The 24586-nt window shown below is 46.8% G+C and overlaps 1 long non-coding RNA gene and 1 pseudogene across 1 annotated transcript; both read left to right on the top strand.

The window, feature by feature from the left end:
- The first annotated feature begins 9318 nt into the window (after nt 1-9318).
- Nucleotides 9319-9747, top strand: LOC141025532 (uncharacterized). The gene is made up of 2 exons (XR_012187210.1): nt 9319-9453; nt 9550-9747. It is a non-coding gene; the product is annotated as an uncharacterized lncRNA (long non-coding RNA).
- Nucleotides 9748-12292: 2545 nt separating this feature from the next.
- Nucleotides 12293-14899, top strand: LOC109758069 (aspartic proteinase Asp1-like; annotated as a pseudogene).
- Nucleotides 14900-24586: the final 9687 nt, after the last annotated feature.

Genomic DNA, 24586 nt, shown 5'->3' on the forward strand with positions numbered 1-24586 from the left:
GCACTCCCTTCCCCTCGTTGCTAGATTACTCCATAGATTGATCTTGGTGATGCGTAGAAAATTTTGAATTTCTGCTACGTTCCCCAACAGTGGCATCATGAGCTAGGTCTATGCGTAGTTTCTATGCACGAGTAGAACACAAAGTAGTTGTGGGCGTAGATGTTGCCAATTCTTCTTGCCGCTACTAGTCTTATCTTGTTTCGGCGGCATTGTGGGATGAAGCGGCCCGGACCGACCTTACACGTACGCTTACGTGAGACAGGTTCCACCGACTGACATGCACTAGTTGCATAAGGTGGCTAGCGGGTGTCTGTCTCTCCCACTTTAGTCGGAACGGATTCGATGAAAAGGGTCCTTATGAAGGGTAAATAGAAATTGGCAAATCACGTTGTGGTTTTACGTAGGTAAGAAACGTTCTTGCTAGAAACCTATACAAGCCACGTAAAAACTTGCAACAACAATTAGAGGACGTCTAACTTGTTTTTGCAGCATGTGCTATGTGATGTGATATGGCCAGAAGATGTGATGAATGATATATGTGATGTATGAGATTGATCATATTCTTGTAATAGGAATCACGACTTGCATGTCGATGAGTATGACAACCGGCAGGAATCATGGTGCCCCGAAGATGGAGATCAAAGGAGCAAAATGATATTGGCCATATCATGTCACTATTTGATTGCATGTGATGTTTATCATGTTATGCATCTTATTTGCTTAGAACGGCGGTAGTAAGTAAGATGATCCCTCACTAAAATTTCAAGAGACGTGTTCCCCCTAACTGTGCACCGTTGCGAAGGTTCGTTGTTTCGAAGCACCACGTGATGATCGGGTGTGATAGATTCTAACGTTCGAATACAACGGGTGTTGACGAGCCTAGCATGTACAGACATGGCCTCGGAACAAATGCGAAACACTTAGGTTGACTTGACGAGCCTAGCATGTACAGACATGGCCTCGGAACACAAGAGACCGAAAGGTCGAACATGAGTCGTATAGCAGATACGATCAACATGGAGATGTTCACCGATGATGACTAGTCCGTCTCACGTGATGATCGGACACGGCCTAGTTTGACTCGGATCATGAATCACTTAGATGACTAGAGGGATGTCTATCTGAGTGGGAGTTCAATAATCAGATGAACTTCATTATCATGAACATAGTCAAAAGGTCTTTGCAAATTATGTCATACGCTTTAGTTCTACTGTTTAAGATATGTTCCTAGAGAAAATTTAGTTGAAAGTTGGTAGTAGCAATTATGCGGACTGGGTCCGTAAACTGAGGATTGTCCTCATTGCTGCACAGAAGGCTTATGTCCTTAATGCACCGCTCGGTGTGCTGAACCTCAGCGTCGTCTGTAGATGTTGCGAAACATCTGACATACACGTTTTGATGACTACGTGATAGTTCAGTGAGTAATGCTAACGGTTTAGAATTGTGGCACGAGAGACGTTTTGAAACGTCGCAGAACATATGAGATGTTCCGAAGACTGAAATTGGGATTTCAGACTAGTGCCCACGTCAAGAGGTATGAGACCTCTGACAAGTTTCTTAAGCCTGCAAACTAAGGGAGAAAAGCTCAATCGTTGAGCGTGTGCTCAGATTGTCTGAGTGCCACAATCGCTTGAATCAAGTGGGAGTTAATCTTCCAGATGAGATAGTGATGGTTCTCCATAGTCACTGCCACCAAGCTAGTAGAGCTTCGTGATGAACTATAACATATCAGGGATAGTTATGATGATCCTTGAGCTATTCGCGATGTTTGACACCGCGAAAGTAGAAATCAAGAAGGAGCATCAATTTTTGATGGTTAGTAAAACCACTGGTTTAAGAAGGGCAAGGGCAAAAGGGATACTTCATGAAACAGCAAGTCATTTGCTGCTCTAGTGAAGAATCCCAAGGTTGAACCCAAACCCGAGACTGAGTGCTTCTGTAATGAGAGGAACGGTCACTAAAGCAGTACTACCCTAGATACTTGGTAGATGAGAAGGCAGGCAAGGTCGACAGAAGTATATTGGACATACATTATATGAATGTGTACTTTACTAGTACTCCTAGCAGCACCAGGGTATTAGATACCGGTTCGGTTGCTAAGTGTTAGTAACTCGAAATAAAAGCTGCGGAATAAACGGAGACTAGCTAAAGGTGAGATGACGATATGTGTTGGAAGTGTTTCCAAGGTTGATGTGATCAAGCATCGCATGCTCCCTCTACCATCGAGATTTGGTGTTTGCGTTGAGCATGATTGGATTATGTTTATCGCAATACGGTTATTCACTTAAGGAGAATAATGGTTACTCTGTTTATTTGAATAATACCTTCAATGGTCTTGCACCTAAAATGAATCTCGATCGTAGTGATACACATGTTCATGCCAAAATATATAAGATAGTAATGATAGTTCCACATACTTGTGGCACTGCCATTTGAGTCATATTAGTATAGAACGCATGAAGAAGCTCCATGTAGATGGATCTTTGGACTCAGTCGTTTTTGAAAAGATTGAGACATGCGAACCATGTCTATTGGTATATATGCATGAAGAAACTCCATGCAGATGGATCGTTTGGACTCACTTGTTTTTGAATCACTTGAGACATGCAAATCATACCACATGGGCAAGATGACTGAAAGTCCTCGTTTTCAGTAAGATGGAACAAAGAGAGCAACTTATTGGAAGTAACACATTTTGATGTATGCAGTCCAATGAGTGCTGAGGCATGCAGTGGATATCGTTATGTTCTTACTTCACAGATGATTTGAGTAGATGCTGAGTGTATTTACTTGATAAAACACAAGTCTGAATTATTGAAAGGTTCAAGTAATTTCAGAGTGAAGTTGAAGATCGTCGTGACAAGAGGATAAAATGTCTGTGATATGATCATAGAGATGAGTATCTGAGTTACGAGTTTGGCACACAATTAAGACATTGTGGAAAGTGTTTCACAATTAATACCGCCTGGAACACCATAGTGTGATGGTGTGTCCGAACATCATAACTGCACCCTATTGGATATGGTGCATACCATGATGTCTCTTATCGAATTACCACTATCGTTTATGGGTTAGGCATTAGAGACAACCGCATTCACTTTAAAAGGGGCACCACGCAATTCCGTTGAGACGACACCGTTTAGAGAAACCTAAGTTGTCGTTTCTTAAAAGTTTGGGGCTGCGATGCTTATGTGAAAAAGTTTCAGGCTGATAAGCTCAAACCCAAAGCGGATAAATGCATCTTCATAGAATACCCAAAACAGTTGGGCATACCTCCTATTTCAGATCTGGAAGCAAAAGTAATTGCCTCTAGAAACGAGTCCTTTCTCGAGGAAAAGTTTCTCTCGAAAGAATTGAGTGGGAGGATGGTGGAGACTTGATAAGGTTATTGAACCGTCACTTCAACTAGGGTGTAGCAGGGCACAGGAAGTTGTTCCTGTGGCACCTACACCAATTGCAGTGGAAGCTTATGATAGTGATCATGAAACTTCGGATCAAGTCACTACCAAACCTCGTAGGACGACGAGGATGCGTACTACTTCAGAGTAATGCGTGATCCTGTCTTGGAAGTCATGTTGCTAGACAACAATGAACCTACGAGCTATGGGGAAGCGATGGTGGGCCCGGATTCCGACAAATGGTTAGAAGCCATGAAATCCGAGATAAATGGATCTTTGAGAAGAAGACGGACGTGGACGGTAATGTTACCGTCTATGAAGCTCGACTTGTGGCAAAGAGTATTTCCACAAGTTCAATGAGTTGACTACGATGAGATTTTCTCATCCGTAGCGATGCTTAAGTCCGTCGGAATCATGTTAGCATTAGCTACATTTATGAAATATGGCAGATGGATGTCAAAACAAGTTTCCTTACCAGTTTTCGTAAGGAAAGGTTGTATGTGATACAATCAGAAAGGTTTTGTCGATCCTAAGGATGCTAAAAGGTATGCTAGCTCCAGCGATCCTTCCATGGACTAGAGCAAGCATCTCGGAGTCAGAATATACGCTTTGATGGAGTGATCAAAGTTTTTGGGTTTATACAAAGTTTGTTAGAAACTTGTATTTCCAATAAAGTGAGTGGGAGCGCTACAACATTTCTGATAAGTATATGTGAATGACATATTGTTGATCCGAAATGATGTAAAATTTCTGGAAAGCATAAAGGGTTGTTTGAAAGGAGTTTTTCAAAGGAAGACCTGGATAAAAGCTGCTTACATATTGGGCATCAAGATCTATAGAGATAGATCAAAACGCCCGATGATACTTTCAAAGAACGCACACCTTGACATGATTTTGAAAGAGTTCAAAATAGATCAGCAAAGAAGGAGTTCTTGGCTGTGTTACAAGGTGTGAGTATTGAGTAAGACTCAAGACCTGACCACAGCAGAAGAAAGAGAAAGGACGAAGGTCGTCCCCTATGCTTCAGACGTAGGCTCTACAGTATGCTATGCTGCGTACCGCACATGAAGTGTGCCTTGCCATGAGTTGGTCAAGGGGTACAATAGTGATCCGGGAATGGATCACATGACAGCGGTCGAACCTATCCTTAGTATCTAATGGACTAAGGAATTTTCTCGATTATGGAGGTGAAAAGGAGTTCGTCGTAAAGGGTTACGTCGATGCAAACTTTGACACTAATCCGGATGACTCTGAGTAGTAAACCGGATTCGTATAGTAGAGCAGTTATTTGAAATGGCTCCAAATAGCGCGTGGTAGCATCCACAAGATGACATAGATATTCGTAAAGCACACACGGATCTGAAAGGTTCAGACCCGTTGACTAATAACCTCTCTCACAAGCATAACATGATCAAACCAGAACTCATTGAGTGTTAATCACATAGTGATGTGAACTAGATTGTTGACTCTAGTAAACTCTTTAGATGTTGGTCAGATGGTGATGTGACCTGTCAGTGTTAATCACATGGTGATGTGAACTAGATTATTGACTCTAGTGCAAGTGGGAGATGTTGGAAATATGCCCTAGAGGCAATAATAAATAGGTTATTATTATATTTCCTTGTTCATGATAATCGTTTATTATCCATGCTAGAATTGTATTGATAGGAAACTCAGATGCATGTGTGGATACATAGACAACACCATGTCCCTAGTAAGCCTCTAGGAGACTAGCTCGTTGATCAATAGATGGTTACGGTTTCCTGACCATGGACATTGGATGTCGTTGATAACGGGATCACATCATTAGGAGAATGATGTGATGGACGAGACCCAATCCTAAGCCTAGCACAAGATCGTGTAGTTCGTTTGCTCAGAGCTTTTCTAATGTCAAGTATCATTTCCTTAGACCATGAGATTGTGCAACTCCCGGATACCGTAGGAATGCTTTGGGTGTACCAAACGTCACAACGTAACTGGGTGGCTATAAAGGTGCACTACAGGTATCTCCGAAAGTGTCTGTTGGGTTGGCACGAATCGAGACTGGGATTTGTCACTCCGTGTAAACGGAGAGGTATCTCTGGGCCCACTCGGTAGGACATCATCATAATGTGCACAATGTGACCAAGGAGTTGATCACGGGATGATGTGAGTTACGGAACGAGTAAAGAGACTTGCCGGTAACGAGATTGAACAAGGTATAGGGATACTGACGATCGAATCTCGGGCAAGTAACATACCGATGGACAAAGGGAATTGTATACGGGATTGATTGAATCCCCGACATCGTGGTTCATCCGATGAGATCATCGTGGAACATGTGGGAGCCAACATGGGTATCCAGATCCCGCTGTTGGTTATTGACCGGAGAACGTCTCGGTCATGTCTGCATGGTTCCCGAACCCGTAGGGTCTACACGCTTAAGGTTCGATGACGCTAGGGTTATAGGGAAAGTATGTACGTGGTTACCGAATGTTGTTCGGAGTCCCGGATGAGATCCCGGACGTCACGAGGAGTTCCGGAATGGTCCAGAGGTAAAGATTTATATATGGGAAGTCCTGTTTTGGTCACCGGAAAAGTTTCGGGTGAAATCGGTAATGTACCGGGACCACCGGGAGGGTCCCGGGGGTCCACCAAGTGGGGCCACCAGCCCCAGAAGGCTGCGTGGGCCAAGTGTGGGAGGGGACCAGCCCCAGGTGGGTTGGTGCGCCCCCCACCAAGGCCCAAGGTGCATGGGAGAGTGGGAGGGGGCAAACCCTAGGTCTAGATGGGTCTTAGGGCCCATATAGTGGGGCGCCCCCCCTCTCCTCCCCTTGGCCGCCCCCCTTGATAGGATCTAGGGCTGGCCGCCTCCTCTTGGGGGTGGAAACCCTAAGGGGGGCGCAGCCCCCTTCCCCCCTATATATAGTTGAGGTTTGGGCTGCCCAAGACACACGAGAACGTCTCTCTTTCGGCGCAGTCCTACCCCTCTCCCTCCTCCTCCTCTCCCGCGGTGCTTGGCGAAGCCCTGCGGGATTGCCACGCTCCTCCATCACCACCACGCCATCGTGTTGCTGCTGGATGGAGTCTTCCCCGACCTCTCCCTCTCTCCTTGCTGGATCAAGGCGTGGGAGACGTCACCGGGCTGCACGTGTGTTGAACGCGGAGGCACCGTTCTTCGGTGCTTAGATCGGAATCAACCGCGATCTGAATCGCTACGAGTACGACTCCTTCATCCGCGTTCTTGCAACGCTTCCGCATCGCGATCTACAAGGGTATGTAGATGCACTCCCCTTCCCCTCGTTGCTAGATTACTCCATAGATTGATCTTGGTGATGCGTAGAAAATTTTGAATTTCTGCTACGTTCCCCAACACGTAAACGGGCTAGAGTTGGAATCATCCGTTCATGGGCCGACCATAACGGGCCGTCGTTAATCGGCCGTATTTGATGACGCTATGAAAACGGCCCAACGTATTAACGGGCCACAAATGGGCTGACTGTAACCACGGGCTGAATTTGGCCCACAAGCAGAAAATGACAGTAACGGGCCGTAAGTAAATGAATGCTGGAAATGAGCCCAAGAACAAATGGGCCCTGAGAAGGTCGAAAGATAACATGGGCTGGAAACGGCCCAGTGGAATAATGGGCTGTTAATGAGTATAAAGTGGTACACTGTTCATTACGGGTCAGTTTCACCACTGGCCGTTAATGGCCAAGAGTTACAAAGGGCCTCATATGGGTCGAAAGACTTCATGGGCTATACATGGGCCGAAAGTTAAAACGGGCTGGAATCATATTGGACAACCCAGATGACGCTACTGGGCCTAATCCGGATAGGTCGTAATGGGCCCTGGGTTAGCGGGTTGTAAATGGGTATATGCGAACAGGCCGTTAACAGGCTTTCCGTGGGCCGGCCCGCCACCTTTTGACCAAGTCAAATGGGCTGGCCTTTTCATAGGAATGGGCCTCTATTTGGCCATGCCACGTGTCGATGTATCATAGGCGCCTTCAGTCCAATGAGTGGATGACATCTGTCCCAACAGTGAGCCGACACGTGTTTCCTCCAGCCAATGATGATTTTACACGTGGAAAATCCCCATTGGTCGGGGTTGTTAACGGGTTATCGGATCCAAAACCGGACCCGATAGCGTAACGGCGAGCCATTATGGTGGATGCCATGTGTCGGTCACCCTTGACGAAAGCACTTCTATGACGCGCGATTTATCGTCATGGAAGTGGACACTTCTGTGATGATATTTTTGTTAATGTCATGGAACACTTCTACGACAGCACAGGTATGACTATCTTGATTTTGTCATAAAATCGTCATGGATGTACATGCATGACAAAAAACGTGACCTACTGTGACAAACACGTATCATCACGGAAGTGTATTTTTTTGTAGTGATGGCAGTGGTAGAGGCGAGCGTGCAAGGTCCCTTGTGAGTTTGCGGACGTGCACGCATGTCAAGCATCTTGAAATTCATATAAATACCATCACTACTAGGGAAAAATCAACTAGTAACGCGGGTTAAATAGCTAGTAGTAGCGCGGGTGCCCGCGCTACTACTAGCTCGCTACAGCTAACCGGTAGTAGTAGCGTGGTTAGTAGTAGCGCGCTACTACTATTAATTTCAAAAACAGAACAAAAATTATCGATCCCATGCGTGCTGTCAATGGCAGAAATAATTCGATCCAGCGACGACAGGGGTCGCCAGTGGCACTGATGGGTAGGATCAGACCAGATCTGGCGGTGGTTGCTGGAGAGGGGCCGGATCCAGGGCAGAGCAAGATGGCGGTGTGGGGCTCCTCTTCACGGCCAAGGCAGAGAGCTCTGGGTCATCTATGGCGAAGACCTGCACGGGAATGGACATGGGAGGGCGAGTCAAACCACAGGGGAGAGGGAAAAAGAGAAACAAGAGAGAGAGGAAAGAGATGGAGGGAGCATCGGGCTAGTCGCCGGTGATGAGGTGCTCCGGTGTAGCGGCATGGAGGCGAGGAAGAAGACCGGCGAGCTCCTGGACGCCAGCAACACGAGGTGGCGGTCTCGTCGGGCGCCATGGAGGAGGAGGCACGCATGGGCAGGAGTGCCATGGGAGAGCCTATGGGAGGAGAGGGACGGGAGAGAGGAGGGATTTAGAGGAGGAGATGGGGATTACAGTGCTATTAAAAAACCCTGTACTTAGTAGTAGCGTGGGTTTATAGCCCGCGCTACTACTATCAACTTAGTAGTAGCACGGGTTTGTAACCCTCGCTACTACTATGACATGTCCCGAGGGGACGGTGGAGACTACTTAGTAGTAGCGCGGGTTTATATAGCCTGCGCTACTACTATCAACTTGGTAATAGCGCAAGTTTATAACCCTCGCTACTGCTATGACATGTCACGGGAGGCATGATGAAGACTATTTAGTAGCTGGGTTCATACCCCTCGCTACTACTAATCAGTTGCAGCGCGACTCATATACCCCTTGCTACTACTAAGCCTTTTATCTTTTCCTAGTAGTGACCGGGGAATAATCTACCGGGTGTGACAAAGGCGTAACCTATCGTGGAAGGCGTAATTGTTTTCTTTCTCTGAACTTCTCTGAATCTCTCTGTAGCTATCTCGTGCTCACGTCCGGCGATCCCCGCGGCGGCAACCCCAACTCGCCCCCCGTTTGTGACACGGATGCGGCGGCGCCATCGGCTGACGCCGGAGACGAGAAGTATCCTCCCGCCTCATCTCCTCCGCGGGCTCCAGCCCCCTCGAGCAGCGAGCTGCCTGCGGGGGAGGAGGGGCAGCGGCGGCAGGGCAGTGGGGAGCGGCAGGAAGTACAAGTCGCGACGCTGGATCCAGGGGAGCAGAGGTGCCGCGGCCCGCGGGCGGTGGCAAGTGCGCGGCATAGTGGCAGAAGGAATGCCTAGCAGCCGCCTGGTGCCGGCGGCGTGGGGAGAAAGGGGCGGTGGGGCTCTACCACCCGCCTGGCGGCCGCCGCCACATCAAGCTCGGTCAGCTCCAGCTCCATGGACAGACCGGCGACGAGCTGCCTGCGGGTGAGAACGCAATGTTCAGAAACGTGCTGCTCTTTCAGGTATTGTTCCTCTCTGAAACCTGTTTTTGCTGCAACCTACCTCATGCAAAAATCACTAGATCCAAGATTCCCACATCTTTTCTTGTTCACTTGTAGGTTTCATCTAGCAGCTAACCTATCTACCATTTGCCTTATTAACTTCTCCATCCTTGTTTTGATAAGTTGTACAAGAGTTCCACATCTATTTTTTTTATGGTGAAACAATGAAATGTGATCAAGAAATAATATATACGCATGGGAAACTGCTATCGATCGGATGAAGAGTTCAATCAAGATCTGTGTATTTCTTTCTTACCTTGAATGAAACCTGATAGGATTCATTTTGTTTTTATACTTTCTGTCAACCATGGAAGAACATTAGCAGGCTTATGAGGTCTGTCCTGCTCAGTTTGTTTAGTTTGGAGATTAAAATGTTTAATCGAGCTCTGTGTATTTCTTTGTTACCTTGAATGAAACCTGGCAGGATCAAGCTCCTAAGATTGTTGAGCTGTTATACTTCAGACCAATTTTCAGAGTTCATTTCTTTCTGTGGAAAGTGTTGTCAGATTGTGTGATTATTTGGAATGATTAGTGCCGCTTCGGAATTTTTTTAACGTTATACTTGCTTGGGATTTCTAATTGGTTCTGACTTTTGATCCTCAAATCTGAAACAAACCGCCTCGAGGGTGCTCATCTTGGGAGGTTTTGTGTGTGAACCTTTTTGATTTTGTGCCCTGCAAGCTGCGGACTTGCAGCTTGATTAATCTGTATACTTTGTGTCAACCATGAAACAACATTAATAAGCTTCAGTTTGTTTAGTTTGGAGATTACAAATGTCTGGAGCTGTACAATGAATAATATCCTGGATGAAGTTTTATCTTTGTGCAGTACCACTTTGAGACAATTTCAGGCAGTAGAAAGACCAGGTTAGTTTCAAGAGAAAAGATAAATCAGGAGCAGGTTGGTAAAATTAGTCAAACACGATTGTTTCGTTTCTGTTCGGAGAGCTCATATGCTGCAAGCTTTCTGGTAAAGCTCAACTGGCTCTTGTGACAAACTTACGATCCCTAACTTCCCATACAAATATTTCTGCATCAACAATTCATCAGGTTCTTAGGTAATACTATTTATATATATATAGACAAGCAAAGATGCTGGAAGTTGGTATTACTATACCTGAGTAATCGCCAAAGTTAAAAAACCCATCATAGTTAATAACTGGATGTGGCATAAAAGAGCCTGAGTAAGTTTTTCTAATAGTAAAGAGAGAATCGAGCAGATCAGACCTGAGAAAACATGACGGGATCCCCTGACTTGTACAATACTAACACTGAGATTATTATTTTCATCAATGTTAAATACCTAAAAACTCCATGAATGGATGGCTAATCTGATACCTAAAATTGCACTGTAAAATCCCTCTCAAATAACTGTTGCTTCACATAGTGGAGCTTGAAACCGTCTTTGTCCTTGCTACATATTTAGTATTTTGTAATGTAATACTCCTTTCAGCGTGAACCTAATTGAGAAAAATATAAATGACAGGAAAAGGAGAATCTTTAACATGATGACTTGTTTGAGGTGATATTACTACATTTGTTTACAATGAAATACAATTAGAGCCAGTTGTTACTATCCAACTGAATGCTGCTATTGCCATCCAAATAAAGTCGTACTGTCTTAACATGCCTGGCCAAAATGAGGGATGAGTGGAGACAAGGATGATCATGTACTAGAGACAAATAGTAAGTCACTAACCTGTATGTTCTTCCTCTTCATAATAATATGGAGACCTTGCTCTGGCATCCCGTTCACTCGAAGCTCTAAAATTTTCAATACATGATATATCTGATGCTTGTGTGATTTAATTTTTTTGAAAGATTGTTATGCTTTATTCGGACTCAGAACTGAATGCTCCACTGGAGCAGGTAGGTAACACTGTGAGTAGGCCTTCTATAACCGTATATTTTCTTGATCAGATGCGTTCACGTATGCAGGATAACTCTATTTTCGAGGGTGAGTAGTACGCCGAAATTGCATTCTTTTAATTATGGGTTACTTCCAAAATCTGAGAAACTTTAAAACCAATTCTGATTGCTGAGTACTGACTGATGCTTTATATATAGTAATGTTATATGAAGATGAAATGCTTGTGTGTCTGCAGCCCACTGCATACAGAATTTTCAGATCAAACCTGAGCAGTTACACTTGACACATGATGAGCTTTGATAGGCATGAGTTGCAACAGTATTTGTGGAGATTGAAACCGCCTCCATGTTCCTTATCTATTTCTGTGGTTTCCAAGATGAGTCATTAGTACATATTTGACTAGCAATATGCATATCCCTTTCATAGCGAACACAACCGTGAAACGTGTGCTTGAAGAATAACCAGGACAGAAATGGGAACCTTTCTACTCTTACCATTCTGGGAATACATTAATAGAGTACACGTTTTGCAGTTATCTCACTGGAAATGAACCACTGTTCTCATTACTCTTCAGCTACACTACATATGCCCACACAATTAAAGAATTTCTGCAGTAAATAGTATGCATATATCTGGAAGATGCTTTATGTTGCATATATATATATATATCGTGTACAGCCAAGCAGAACAAAATAAATTGATTTTCGAATTTCCAAAGTCAAAATTGAGCTGCAAAAATATGATGCCTCATTATTTTGCTAGTCATGTATCATTTGGCATGCCATTATTTACTTGAAATGTATCTTCCCTACAGTCTCAGTAATCTTTGAGTGTCAAGCAGAGCATCACTATTTACTGGTCATTTATTTGTGTGAATTCTATAAAATGGCTGGATGGTATAATTATATCACTGCCCATCGAACTCAATTGAGTGATACGATTATGTAAATCCAAATATATTTTTTTGCTGTCAAAATCTTTCTTGTCGGCCTTAATTTCATTATTAAGTCTTAATTACACATCATTTGAGAAGAAAGTCAATATTAAAACCCACAAAAAGTGCACAATAAAAAGAAAGCAGCGGAGGAAACTGAGCTTGGCAGCCAGCGGCTATAAATACCTCACCACCTTGTTCGCACCATCCAAAGGAACAGAGAGTTCCAGCAGAGGAGTGAGACCCCAGAGTGCAAACCACAGCTCTGCCTTCTTCCCCCACCATGGCTGCCATGTGGTCTCTGATCATCAGTCTCCTCCTCCTCCTGCTCCCAATCGCGCCGTCTTCCTCCATCAAGTTCCCGCTCGAAGGCAATGTCTACCCTGTTAGGTATGTTTCTCTGAACCCTTCATGGCCTTCTCAGTCTTGAGGTTTTCTCTGTATATTTGACGCGCTTTTTCTGTACCTCTGCAGCCACTTCTATGCTACGTTGAACATTGGTGAACCCGCGAAGCCCTACTTCCTGGACGTCGACACTGGCAGCAACCTCACCTGGCTGGAGTGCGACCACCCGGTCCACGGCTGCAAAGGCTGCCACCTGGTAACAACTAACAACACTCGGTTCTGCAATATGACATATTGCGTTCAATTTGTAATACTTTGTGTTTGATGCCACATGTTCATTCCAACGATACTTCTGAAAAATGTTTGGTATGATTGATCTTTGCTTTGATATATGTTTCGTTTTACCACAGAGGCCACCACACCCATATTACAAGCCAGCTGCTGACAAGTTGAAGGTGCAATGTGGTGGCCCGCTATGTGCTGCAATGCGGTGGCCCGCTATGTGCTGCAATGCGCAGAGACATACCTGGGATCCCTGAGTGCTCCAGGAAAGATCCACATCGATGCCACTACGAGATTAAATATGTCACCGGGAAGTCAGAAGGTGACCTTGCCACTGACATCATTTCTGTCATTGGGAAAGACAAGAAAAACATCGCTTTCGGGTATGGCGCTAACTGAAATATTAGTGTTACATGTTCAGTGCCTAACTGTATTTGGATGTTGATGATGCACGGTCACTTTCATTTTGTGCAGATGTGGATACAATCAGGAGGAACCAGCAGACGCACCGCCCTCGTCGGTAGATGGCATCCTTGGACTCGCTAGCTTCATCGAGGTTACCCACCAAATAAAAAGCCTGTTCAGGTAGGCCGTCTAATTCTCCGGAAAGGATTAGTTGAAATCCCCTAATAGTTTCCGCAAGAGCAGGAAAGGCAGGCTTTGCTGCACAACTCAAGGGGCTAAAGATGATAACAGAGAACGTCATTGGACATTGCCTCAGCAGCAAAGGAAAGGGCGTCCTCTATGTCGGGGACTTCAATCCGCCCTCCCGCGGCGTAACCTGGGTACCCATGAGAGAATCCTTGTAAGAATTTCTTTGTGATCATGGCTTTCGCTTTCAGTTTTTTTGGTTCTAACATGCATAGTCAGAGAAGAGTATCATTATTGCTTGTTTACTTTTCATTTGGTTCCAAACATTGTACCATCGTTTTTCCCCAGGTTTTACTACTCACCTGGCCTAGCAGAGCTGTTCATTGACAAACAGCCGATAAGAGGGAATCCAACATTTGAGGCTGTATTTGACAGTGGTACCACCTACACCTTCGTGCCTGCCCAGATATACAATGAACTTGTTTCAAAGGTAAATTTCAAACCACTGTGCATTCTGAATTTCTGATGCCCATAATTTTGAACAGAGATAATAAATAAAATGGTACTCATGGGATTTGAGTCTTTCAGGTTAGAGGCACTCTCAGTGAATCATCACTTGTAGAGGTGAAGGGTCGTGCTCTGCCTCTATGCTGGAAAGGGAAAAGGCCATTCAGATCTGTCAATGATGTGAAGAACCAATTCAAGGCACTGTCACTGAAAATTACCCACGCCAGCAGCACCAGCAACCTGGACATCCCTCCTCAAAACTACCTCATCGTGGAGGTGAACATTCGACAACCCAACCGATAAGCATCACTGAACTATTAATGGCTAACATGTCTTGTGTATGTTTGTTGGCATGGCAGGAAGACGGGAAAACGTGCTTGGCTATCCGCGATGCCTCGTCGGATCCTGTTATGAAGGAACTGAACTTTATCTTAATCGGAGGTATGAAGCTGAGATTCAGAAAATTGTCCGGGCTCTTGAAACTAGTAAACCTTGCCTGTTTATAAAAGACATCTATTTTGATCCTCTGTTCTGCAGCTGTTACGATGCAGGATCTGTTTGTGATATACAACAACGAGAGCAAGCAGCTCGGATGGGTCCGTGCACAGTGCGACAAGGCGCAGGAGCTTGAATCTGTCATCGATTCACGTCTCTGAAAAATGTTCAGATCGACATAGACAAAAATCTTAACAAGAACAAATGAGTGCTCTCGTATATATGGTGTTCGAAAGGCTGTATGATGCTCCCGCTTATAATGAATAAAATGTTGGCATACCGAGAAACGCGCACCTTCGATATACATGTGTGTGTATTTACAATCTTGGTAAGATATTCGATTAACTTATTTTTAGGAAGAATATATCACACTACAGAAATAAACTACAGAGCTATTGAATGCACAGCTGGACCTGAATCCCTGAGCAGGCATGTGGAGAAAGCAGGTTTTTCTTTTGAGGTTTCTTATCTTGTTCTTCATGTCACTCAGAATTGGTGAAATCTTGAATTGTTCACACAAAAATAAGCACAGGAAATTAAAGGAATAAGGAGAGAGTGAGAAAAGGTTTATTGATCCTCTCACGGGGAAATTAAAACGACCAACTCTACAAAATTAGGGTTGTAGAATTTCATTTTGTACAAATTTGATGACCCTAATCTTATGCGGTTTTGCTTGTGATTTTTTTTTTGCCACCAGTGGACTATTTTGTGTGTGTGTGTGTGTGTGTTTGTGTGTGTGTGTGATTTCTGTCGATTCCATCTCAGTTATGTATGCTGCTGTAGCTTGGATCAGTTCACACTTCAGAACTACTGGAGGTCCAGGATGGACCTTTTGATCATGTATATGCCTTTTCTTGTATTTTTTTCTGCTATATTCAGATTGCAAGGATTACTTTCGGGAATGGTAATCTTTTGGCCCTTATATTTTTTATTTGCAGCTGCACATTTAATCTACACCAGTTGTACATTTTCTAAAGTGTGTAACTACTGTACATATAATGTGCAACTCTGTTTAGTTGATTCTTTTATTTGTACTATGGGTCTCCATACTCTGTTTAGTCTGTGGCACTTCTAATATACTCCCTCCGTCCGGAAATACTTGTCATCAAAATGGATAAAAGGGGGTGTATCTAGACGTATTTTAGTTTTAGGTGCATCTCTTTTTATCCATTTTGATGACAAGTATTTCCGGACGGAGGGAGTACATCAGTTCCACATTTTGAAATGTGTCACCCATGTACTTGGAATGTGCAACTGGTTCATTTGTTGATTCTCTACTCGTACTTCCGATCACAGCCCAACTTTGCTAGACTTTGGGAGATCGCACAGTACAAGGAAGAAACCGGCCTTCCGGTATGAAGTTATGTGGGAGACCCAGGGGGGATTGCGGGACACTTTGGCGAGCGGCTGGGGCTGGCCCTCCATGTACAAGCGTTGAGGAGATGAAGGCCAAGCTAGCAGCGCTGTCCAGTAACCCGTCGGCATGGAGTCGAGACACGTTTGGCAGTGTCCATAAATAAAAAGTCACTGAAGCAGGAGCTAGATAGATTGCACGACCCTCTTCGTACTGCTCCTACAGATGCCGAGCAGAAAATAAATGAAAAATTGATAGAGATGTACCACCGAGAGGAAATTATGTGGAGGCAACAACGAGCAAGAATACAATGGCTCTCTGCAGGTGACAGAAACACGAGATTTTTTCATATGCGGGCAAGTTTGAGGAGGAGGAAAAACATGATCAAGGCCCTTCAAAATCCCTTGGGAGTGTTAGTGGAGGATCCGAATGAGTTGAAGGCAATGGCCAATGATTTCTATCAAAACCTATATGAGACCGAAGGTGTGCAGGACATGCCAGCAGCCCTAGTTCATGTGCCATGCAAAGTTACAGCCAGTATGAATGCAGATCTATGTGCTCGTTACACCAACGAGGAGGTAAAAGGGGCTCTCTTTCAAATGTTTTCAACGAAAGCATCGGGGCCGGACGGTTTTCCAGCGCATTTTGATCTGCGACATTGGGATATATGCGGCGAGGAAGTCACTAGAGTGGTGCTCGGGATTGTTCGAGGAGAAGAAAGCCTGGAGAGTATTAATGATACAGCGCTGCTTGTCGGCCGACGCCGATGGATCATGCTTGACCCTACATATCCATGTGAAAAATTACTACACTGTAGTAAGCATAATAAGATGCATATATACACGTGCGTTTAGTTTGAAGGGCAGCAGAGCAGCGTTTGTTCGGTTGTGTGCGTGCACGCAACAGGAACCCTCCTAGCTAGCCAGCAGAGTGCCGTCCGCGCGCGATTGACGCGAAAGACGGAGAAAAGAATAGAGACTAGTCATGAGTGAGTGTGTAGACGAGTCGCCGGAGTGGTCATGGCGTTGAGGAAGAAGAGGAGAGGTCGGGGCCGGCAACATCAAGAAGGAAGGAAGGAAGGAGAAGCAGGGCCAGGGACCCTGTACGTCTGCGATGGCTCGAACGGCTCACTCATCGGCTGTTTTGATGGATGAGAGCAAAGTAAAGCAAACAGTGAATGAAATGGCCGTACGTACGTGATGGATTGTTTTTTTTGAACGGTCACCGAGTGGGGGAGAGGATCCCCACCTGAATATATTGCTCAAAAAGCTGCCAAAACCAAGAGTCGTTCCTTAAGCTTTGGCTGATCCAGTTTATAAGGAAAACCGGATCGAAAACCTAAACAAGTTGACCCCGTTTATGAGGGAAACCGGGCCAAAAACCATACATGTAACAAGGTTACAGAAGGAAAAAAAATTGACGCCCAGGAGAAGGCACGACCTAGCTAGCAGGCAGAAAGACTAACACCACCAGAGACACAAGTAGATGTGGGGTGCCGTTGAGGGATCACAATACCAAGACTCTGCAAACAACCTAACGCACCACACCGGCGTGCGTATCGAGCCCCACGGCACAACAGAGGATCATCCATAATCAACGAGTGCCAAACCTTAACACGAACCTTGACTGGGAAATCCGCCACGGGCGGTCGAGACGATTAGCAGGTTGGGGAGACATCATTGCGTCATCATTGAGCAAAAGTGAACCGAGACAACACCAAGAGCCCGAGGCTCGCCGCAGCACAACGGCAACCATGGGAGGGTCTTGAGCATGCATAGCAACATGACGGAGACCACGCGAAGGACAGCCGAAGAGAAAACACATGAAGAAAAACACATCAACATGGATGACGCACAAAGTGATGGTCAAAGGCGGATGGATGGTGGCGAAGGGCTCGACGAGGAAGCAACACAATGGCAGCCATTGGAGGGTCTTGAGCAGGCATGACAACAGGACGACGCACCACCGAAGGGCAGGGGTCAGATGGGTTGGAGGCGGGATGTCACGGAGTCATGAGCATGAAGCTCGCCGCACCACAACGGCAGCCATGGGGGGACTTGAGCAGGCAGAGCAATATGGACGACCCACCAGACATTGGGCAGGGGCAAATGGATCATGGAGAAGGGCGTGATGAAGATGCAATGTCGACGACAGTACGAGATGGACAGGGCGGGGATGAGCGGATTGACGCATGGATTCTTGCGCGACGCCTTCAGGAAGGTTGAATGACGCCCACGGGCGCCATCATCGCAGGGCTTTCGCCCGAACCCACAGCTGAACTGGGGCTCCACAGCAGCGCCTCCAAGAAGGGAAGCGGCGCGAGAATGCGTCGCCGTTGCTGCCGCTAGCAAGGAGCTAGCGAAAGGATTTCTCCCGGAGACAGAGCAGACCAAGGTCTTGCGCAGACACCACACCAAATCCATCACGCAACAGAGCCAATGGATGGGAGGGGTGGATGCAATTTTTGGATTAGAGGATCTGGAACCTGGCAATGGCGCATCTGAGCGTGCAAGAGCATGCCGCACAGGAGCCAAGTGACCAGCCGAGGGCCAACCCGGCGCGGAACAGGTCCAGCACACAGCCGATGGAGGCCCGACCGCGCCCGGAAGATGCAGATCCTCGGAGCTCCACGCAGAGCGGCGCCGTCGGTGCTCCCCGTGGAGCGAAGCAGAAGTGGGGGAAGCAGGTGGTGGAGGAGGGCGCAGGGGTTGTGGTCGTGGACGGAGGGATGGGCAGATCCAGGCGATGACGCGACCGTCGCGAGCGACTCGATCTGAGCGCGGGGAGCAAGCCCGACGGCGGCTACTGAGGCTCGAAGCAGCGAGGGGGAGGTATGTGGGCTGTGCAGGTAGCCGAGTGCCCGCAGACCGAGCGGCCGCCGGCGGGAGGCCACCTGACGGCCACCACGAGCGAAGGCGGAGATGGGGTGGAGGGGGCGGAGAAGCACACGCGAACGGACTTGGATTTGAACGGGAGATGCGCCACCTGCTTTGAGGAGCCGCCTTCGCCGCCGCCGGCAGCCGTCGCCGGCAGCGGCGGCGAGGTTGTGGTGGTGGGGATCTGTGGCGGCTAGGATTGGGGCGCACCGGTGTCGCCCTACGAGTTGTGTTTGATGCGTAAATGCATGAGACTCGCAAGATGGATTATGGTTTGGCGAAGCAAGCAGCGACTCATGCATGCACCTCCTGACCGTGAGCCAGCATCCTGGGTGCGCACGCGCGCGGCAGGGAGCAAGGAGTGCACGAGAAGAGAAGGACGTACGGATGCCTGCTGCAGTGAATTGATTTGATTGATTCAGGAATTGAGCCGGCGGGAGCAAGGAGACGATGTAGGTGTTGCAGACAGGAGACGAGGTAGGCTAGCACAGTGATTGTTGAAAATGTGTACATGTACTTAGGTCTGGATTTTGTATGTTGCACATGTAGTGTCTTTCTCCTTCTGTATTTACTTGTATCTTGAGAGACAAGACACCGGTTGCACCCCTTGTACATATATATATATGTGCCTAGTGCACGATCAATCAATTATCGATGCACCAAATCGTTCTCTATATGGTGTCAAACGCAAGTCGATCCTCTAGCTTCCTGTAACACCCACGATGCGGCTATATCTTCCACGTGTCGAGGCACAACTTAGAGGCGTAACCGCATTGTGGTTTTGTCGCAAGAAGGGTCATCTTCACACAATCCCATGTAATGAACAAGAATGGGATAAAGAGTTGGCTTACAATCACCATTTCACACAATACATAAATAAATCATACATCAATCAGAGTCACACATAGGTCCGACTACGGAACCAAAAGAAAAGAAGACAACCCCAAATGCTAGATCCCCGATCGTCCCAACTGGGCTCCACTACTGATCATCAGGAAATGAAACATAGTAACGACCAAGGTCTTCGTCGAACTCCCACTTGAGTTCGGTAGCATCACCTGCACTGGTATCGTCAGCACCTGCAACTGTTTGGAAGTATCTGTGAGCCACAAGGACTCAGCAATCTCACACCCGCGAGATCAAGACTATTTAAGCTTAAGGGTAGGAGAAGGTAGTGAGGTGGAGCTGCAGCAAGCACTAAGCATATATGGTGGCTAACATACGCAAATAAGAGCGAGAAGAGGAGCAACGGAACGGTCGTCAACTAGTAATGATCAAGAAGTGATCCTGAACTCCTGCTTACGTCAAACATAACCCAAAAGCCGTGTTTTCTTCCCGGACTCTGCCGAAAAGAGACCATCACGGCTACACATGCGGTTGATGTATTTTAATTAAGTCAAGTGTCAAGTTCTCTACAACCGGATATTAACAAATTCCCATCTGCCACATAACCGCGGGCACGGCTCTCGAAAGTTTATACCCTGCAAGGGTGTCCCAACTTAGCCCATTATAAGCTCTCACGGTCAACGAAGGATATTCCTTCTCCCAGGAAGACCCGATCAGTCTCGGAATCCCGGTTTACAAGACATTTCGACAATGGTAAAACAAGACCAGCAAGGCCGCCCGATGTGTCGACAATCCCGATAGGAGTCACACGTACCTCGTTCTCAGGACACACCGGATGAACACTACGCACAACTAAAACCAGCCCTCAAGTTTCCCCGAGGTGGCGCGGCAAGTGGCTCTAGTTTGGACCAACACTCCGAGGAGCACTGGCTCGGGGGGGGGGGGGTAAAATAAGATGACCCTTGAGTCTGCAGAACCCAAGGGAAAAAGGCTTAGGTAGGCAAATGGTAAAACCAAGGTTGGGCCTTGCTGTAGGAGTTTTATTCAAAGCGAACTGTCAAGGGGGTCCCATAAATCACCCAACCGCGTAAGGAACGCAAAATCAAGGAACATAACACCGGTATGACGGAAACTAGGGCGGCAAGAGTGGAACAAAACACCAGGCATAAGGCCGAGCCTTCCACCCTTTATCAAGTATATAGATGCATTAATTAAATAAGAGATATTGTGATATCCCAACAATATCCATGTTCAACATGGAACCAACTTCATCTTCACCTGCAAATAGCAACGCTATAAGAGGGGCTGAGCAAAAGCGGTAACATAGCCAAACAACGGTTTGCTAGGAAGGATGGTTAGAGGCTTGACATGGCAATATGGGAGGGATGATATAGCAAGTGGTAGGTAGCGCGGCATAGCAAAAGAGCGAACAACTAGCAAGCAAAGATAGAAGTGATTTCGAGGGTATGGTCATCTTGCCTGAGATCCCGCAAGGAAGAAGAAACGAGTCCATGAAGAAGACAAACGAATGTAGTCGAACGGATCCTCACAACTCCGGAACGAAACTGAAGCTAACGAGAGAAGCAACCCGGAAAGAAACAAACAACATAGTAAACAACCATCACATAAACATGGCATGATGCACAAATAAGTATGATGCATGTCCGGTTTAATGAGGCATGGCATGGCAAAGTGCACAAACAATACTACAAATTAAGTGGAGCTCAATATGCAACTAGTTGCATATTGACGAAACACCACATCAATTGTTTAGTTCTCTCGGTTATGTACTCAACAATATTAAATGTTGATTAACATGACAAGAGGTGATGCATAAGTAAACTAACTATTTAGGCAAGTTTAAATGAGGCCGGAACAACAAATAACAATTCCGGAAAATCCTCATATGCATATTTTGGAATTGGCACTGTTCTGCCTAAAACCATATTTTATTGTTGTTAAACAGGAAAATAAAGTGCACCATGTTAATCTATGCATTTTCCTACCCCATTTACATATCAAGTTTATTTAAAATGGAGCTACGGTTATTTAGTTATGAAATAAATCATTTTAGCATGGTATTTGAGCAAATTTAATCAAACAACAATTTAAGCATTTTTAACATGGATGCAAGCAGCATATTATGAAACTAGATGCAATTCTAATCATTTTACATATATGACATGTTTAATTTGGATGCATGGATAATTACTTATTAACACTTTAATATGATGGCATTTTTATGTAAATATGCATGCACAGGATATTTAGCAAATTCGTCCAGGAAAAAAACATCCACGGGCTGAAACTGGTGCACTGCTGGGCGATGGGGCGCTCACCATGGGCTCGGCCCAGTCGGTGGAAGAGGCTGCAGATGGCGAGGCGAGCTGGGCCTTGAGGGAGGGACGAAGCTGGTTGGAGGCTTGCGACTGGGAAGTCAACGCAGGCGCTGGTCGTCCTCGGAGCAGAGGAAGAAGGGGCGCGACAGCAGGTCGAGGCAGGGGTCAGGCGCGGCGGCAGCTTGGTCTCCGGCGGCGGAGCGGCGACTTGAAGGCAGGGACGAGGCCGGGGCCGCGGGCGCTGGATCTGCGTCGTGCTCGAGGAACGAGCTCGAGGAGGAGAGGCAGGGTCGAGGCGACGCTGTCGACGGGTGTTCATGGCGGGACTTGGGGCGCTGGAGAAGGGCGTCGGCGGCGGAGAAGCTCCAGGGCGGCGGCTTGGCGTTCGATTTGGAGCAGGGAAGCAGAGGCGGGGCGAGGGACTTGGCGCAGCGACGGGAATCCGGGCAAGGACGACGACGCGGGGACTTGGTAGGCGACGACGTAGCTTGGGCGGCGGTGGCTCCGGGAACTTGATGGGGCGGTGGAGCCGCAGGTGAGGTCCGAGGCGAGGCAGACACCAGATCCGGGGCGGAGGGACTCGTTCCCGGCTGCGACGGAGCTGCGGGCAACCATGGCGGCTCCTGGAACACAGAGGGAGAGGCATGAGAACCGAGGGAGTGAACCAGAGAGAGGAGGGAAGGAGGAGAAGAAGAGGGGAATGGGCGACGGGTTCCTGGAGGAGCTCGAGCATGAGGGCGGCGCTCGGGGTGGCTGGGGGTCGGGACGGCCATGGCAGTTCCTGTCAGCGGCAAGAGGTCAGGCCACAGGGAGAGGCAGGGGCAACAAGAAGAAACAGGGGGAGTGGGAGAAGAGGAGCGACGGGGAGGTCCTGGCCTGACGACGGCGGGGCTGCTGCTTGCTCCGGGTGAGCGGCTGGCTACATGGAGTTGATGGAGACAGGGGCGAGCGCTGGTTGGCTCGGGGCTGAAAACAACGGGAGGTGGTGGATCGGGAGGGATCTCGATGGAGAGAGTGGCGGCTGGTGGATGGGTAGGCGGGTGAGATCCCGAGGGAGGAGGAGGGAATGGACAGGGGTGGCGGCGGCTAGGAGGATCGATGGGACAAGGGAGAGGATTTTTAGGGTTTGCCCAAAATGGACTAGGGGTGGACGAATATATACATCACGGATTAGGTTCGGGGCTACCTCGTCCCTCCGATCGCAGTCGGACGATCGAGAATAAATAGGTAGGGAGTCCAAATAACAAAACGAAGATATTTAATAGATGTTAGGGGATGATCTGAATGCAACGGTGATGACTGAGCGGTTCGGGTTCGGGACAGTTTCGGAAGCGCACACGAGGGGGGTCTGTGCACTATACAGAGAGACTCCGGTTTAGGCAAGAGGGAAACGAAGAACAAGTTGGTCTCGGAACGGTCAACAAAAGCAAGGGGACGCAGCCACAACGAGCAGATGCGAGTTTTTAAAAACAATGACGCAACGAGTGCCGATGCAATGTGGATGATGCCATGATGAAATGCAACAAACAAAAAAATATACACAAAGATAACGAAAAAAACATGGAAGCCGTCTGGAGCGTCGGTCTCGGGGCGTTACAACACTCCACCACTACAAGAGGATCTCGTCCCGAGATCTAGGATGACACCGGAGAGAAACGGAAGAGGAAGAGGTAACGAAGTTGCTTCTTTGACAAACGAGTGAAACCACGAACCTTGAGAGATTGAACGAACGAAAAGAGAGAATACAAGGGAGATGAACGAGATTGAAAACACTCCGTTATCAAAGAGGAACAAGTAACATTGCGAGAACCTTTGTAGGTTGAAGAATATGAAACAAGAGCTTAACGGATCAAAAGAAATATGAAAGCACACCGGTAGAAAAGATAAACAAGGAACACCATGTGAACCTTGGAGTTTGCAAAGCTATGAATGACGAGAACAATGGATGAGAAGTACATGCAAGCACTCCGGTTGAAACGAGATGTACAAGGAACGATAATGATCAATTACGATAACGTTCCGGTTGGAAAATGGAAGGGGTAGAATATGAACTTGGCAAAAAGAAAGCACTTGGATGAGACTCCAGTTAGAAGAGGAATTATAGACACAACAATCCGGTTAAAACAAGATAAAGAAGGAATAAGAATGATATAATTTGGACAGTACTCCGACTGTAAATGGAAGGAATTGAACATGAACTTTACAAGATGAGAGGATACTTAATGAAATCAACAGCACACTGCCTCCGGAACTATTGAAAGAATGGCACAATGGGTCAGAAAGATATCAGACAGCACTCCGGTTGAGAAGGGAGGCAAAACTTGACAGAATGGGAAGAACTTGAAAAGAGGGCACGACACTCCGGTTGGAAATGGATAAGCACGAAAAGAGCACGGTCCTCACAAACCGAGAAGATGAGTGAAGAGAGCAACATCACAATGCCTCTGGAAGAAATAAATAATAGATCCTTGGAATAAAGAATGGAGAAGAAAATGACAACTTCTGCCACACATGAGCTTGGAAAGCACCCTTCGAAGAAGGTTATAACGGAGTTGATGGAAAACCAACAACGAAACGAGTAAGCTTGTAGTGGACTTATGGAAAACATCTCAAGGCTGTGAGGTGGCAACCGGCCACTAATGGAAACCATTGATTT

Source organism: Aegilops tauschii, chromosome 6 (assembly GCF_002575655.3).
Source record: "Aegilops tauschii subsp. strangulata cultivar AL8/78 chromosome 6, Aet v6.0, whole genome shotgun sequence".
Classification (NCBI taxonomy): domain Eukaryota; kingdom Viridiplantae; phylum Streptophyta; class Magnoliopsida; order Poales; family Poaceae; genus Aegilops; species Aegilops tauschii.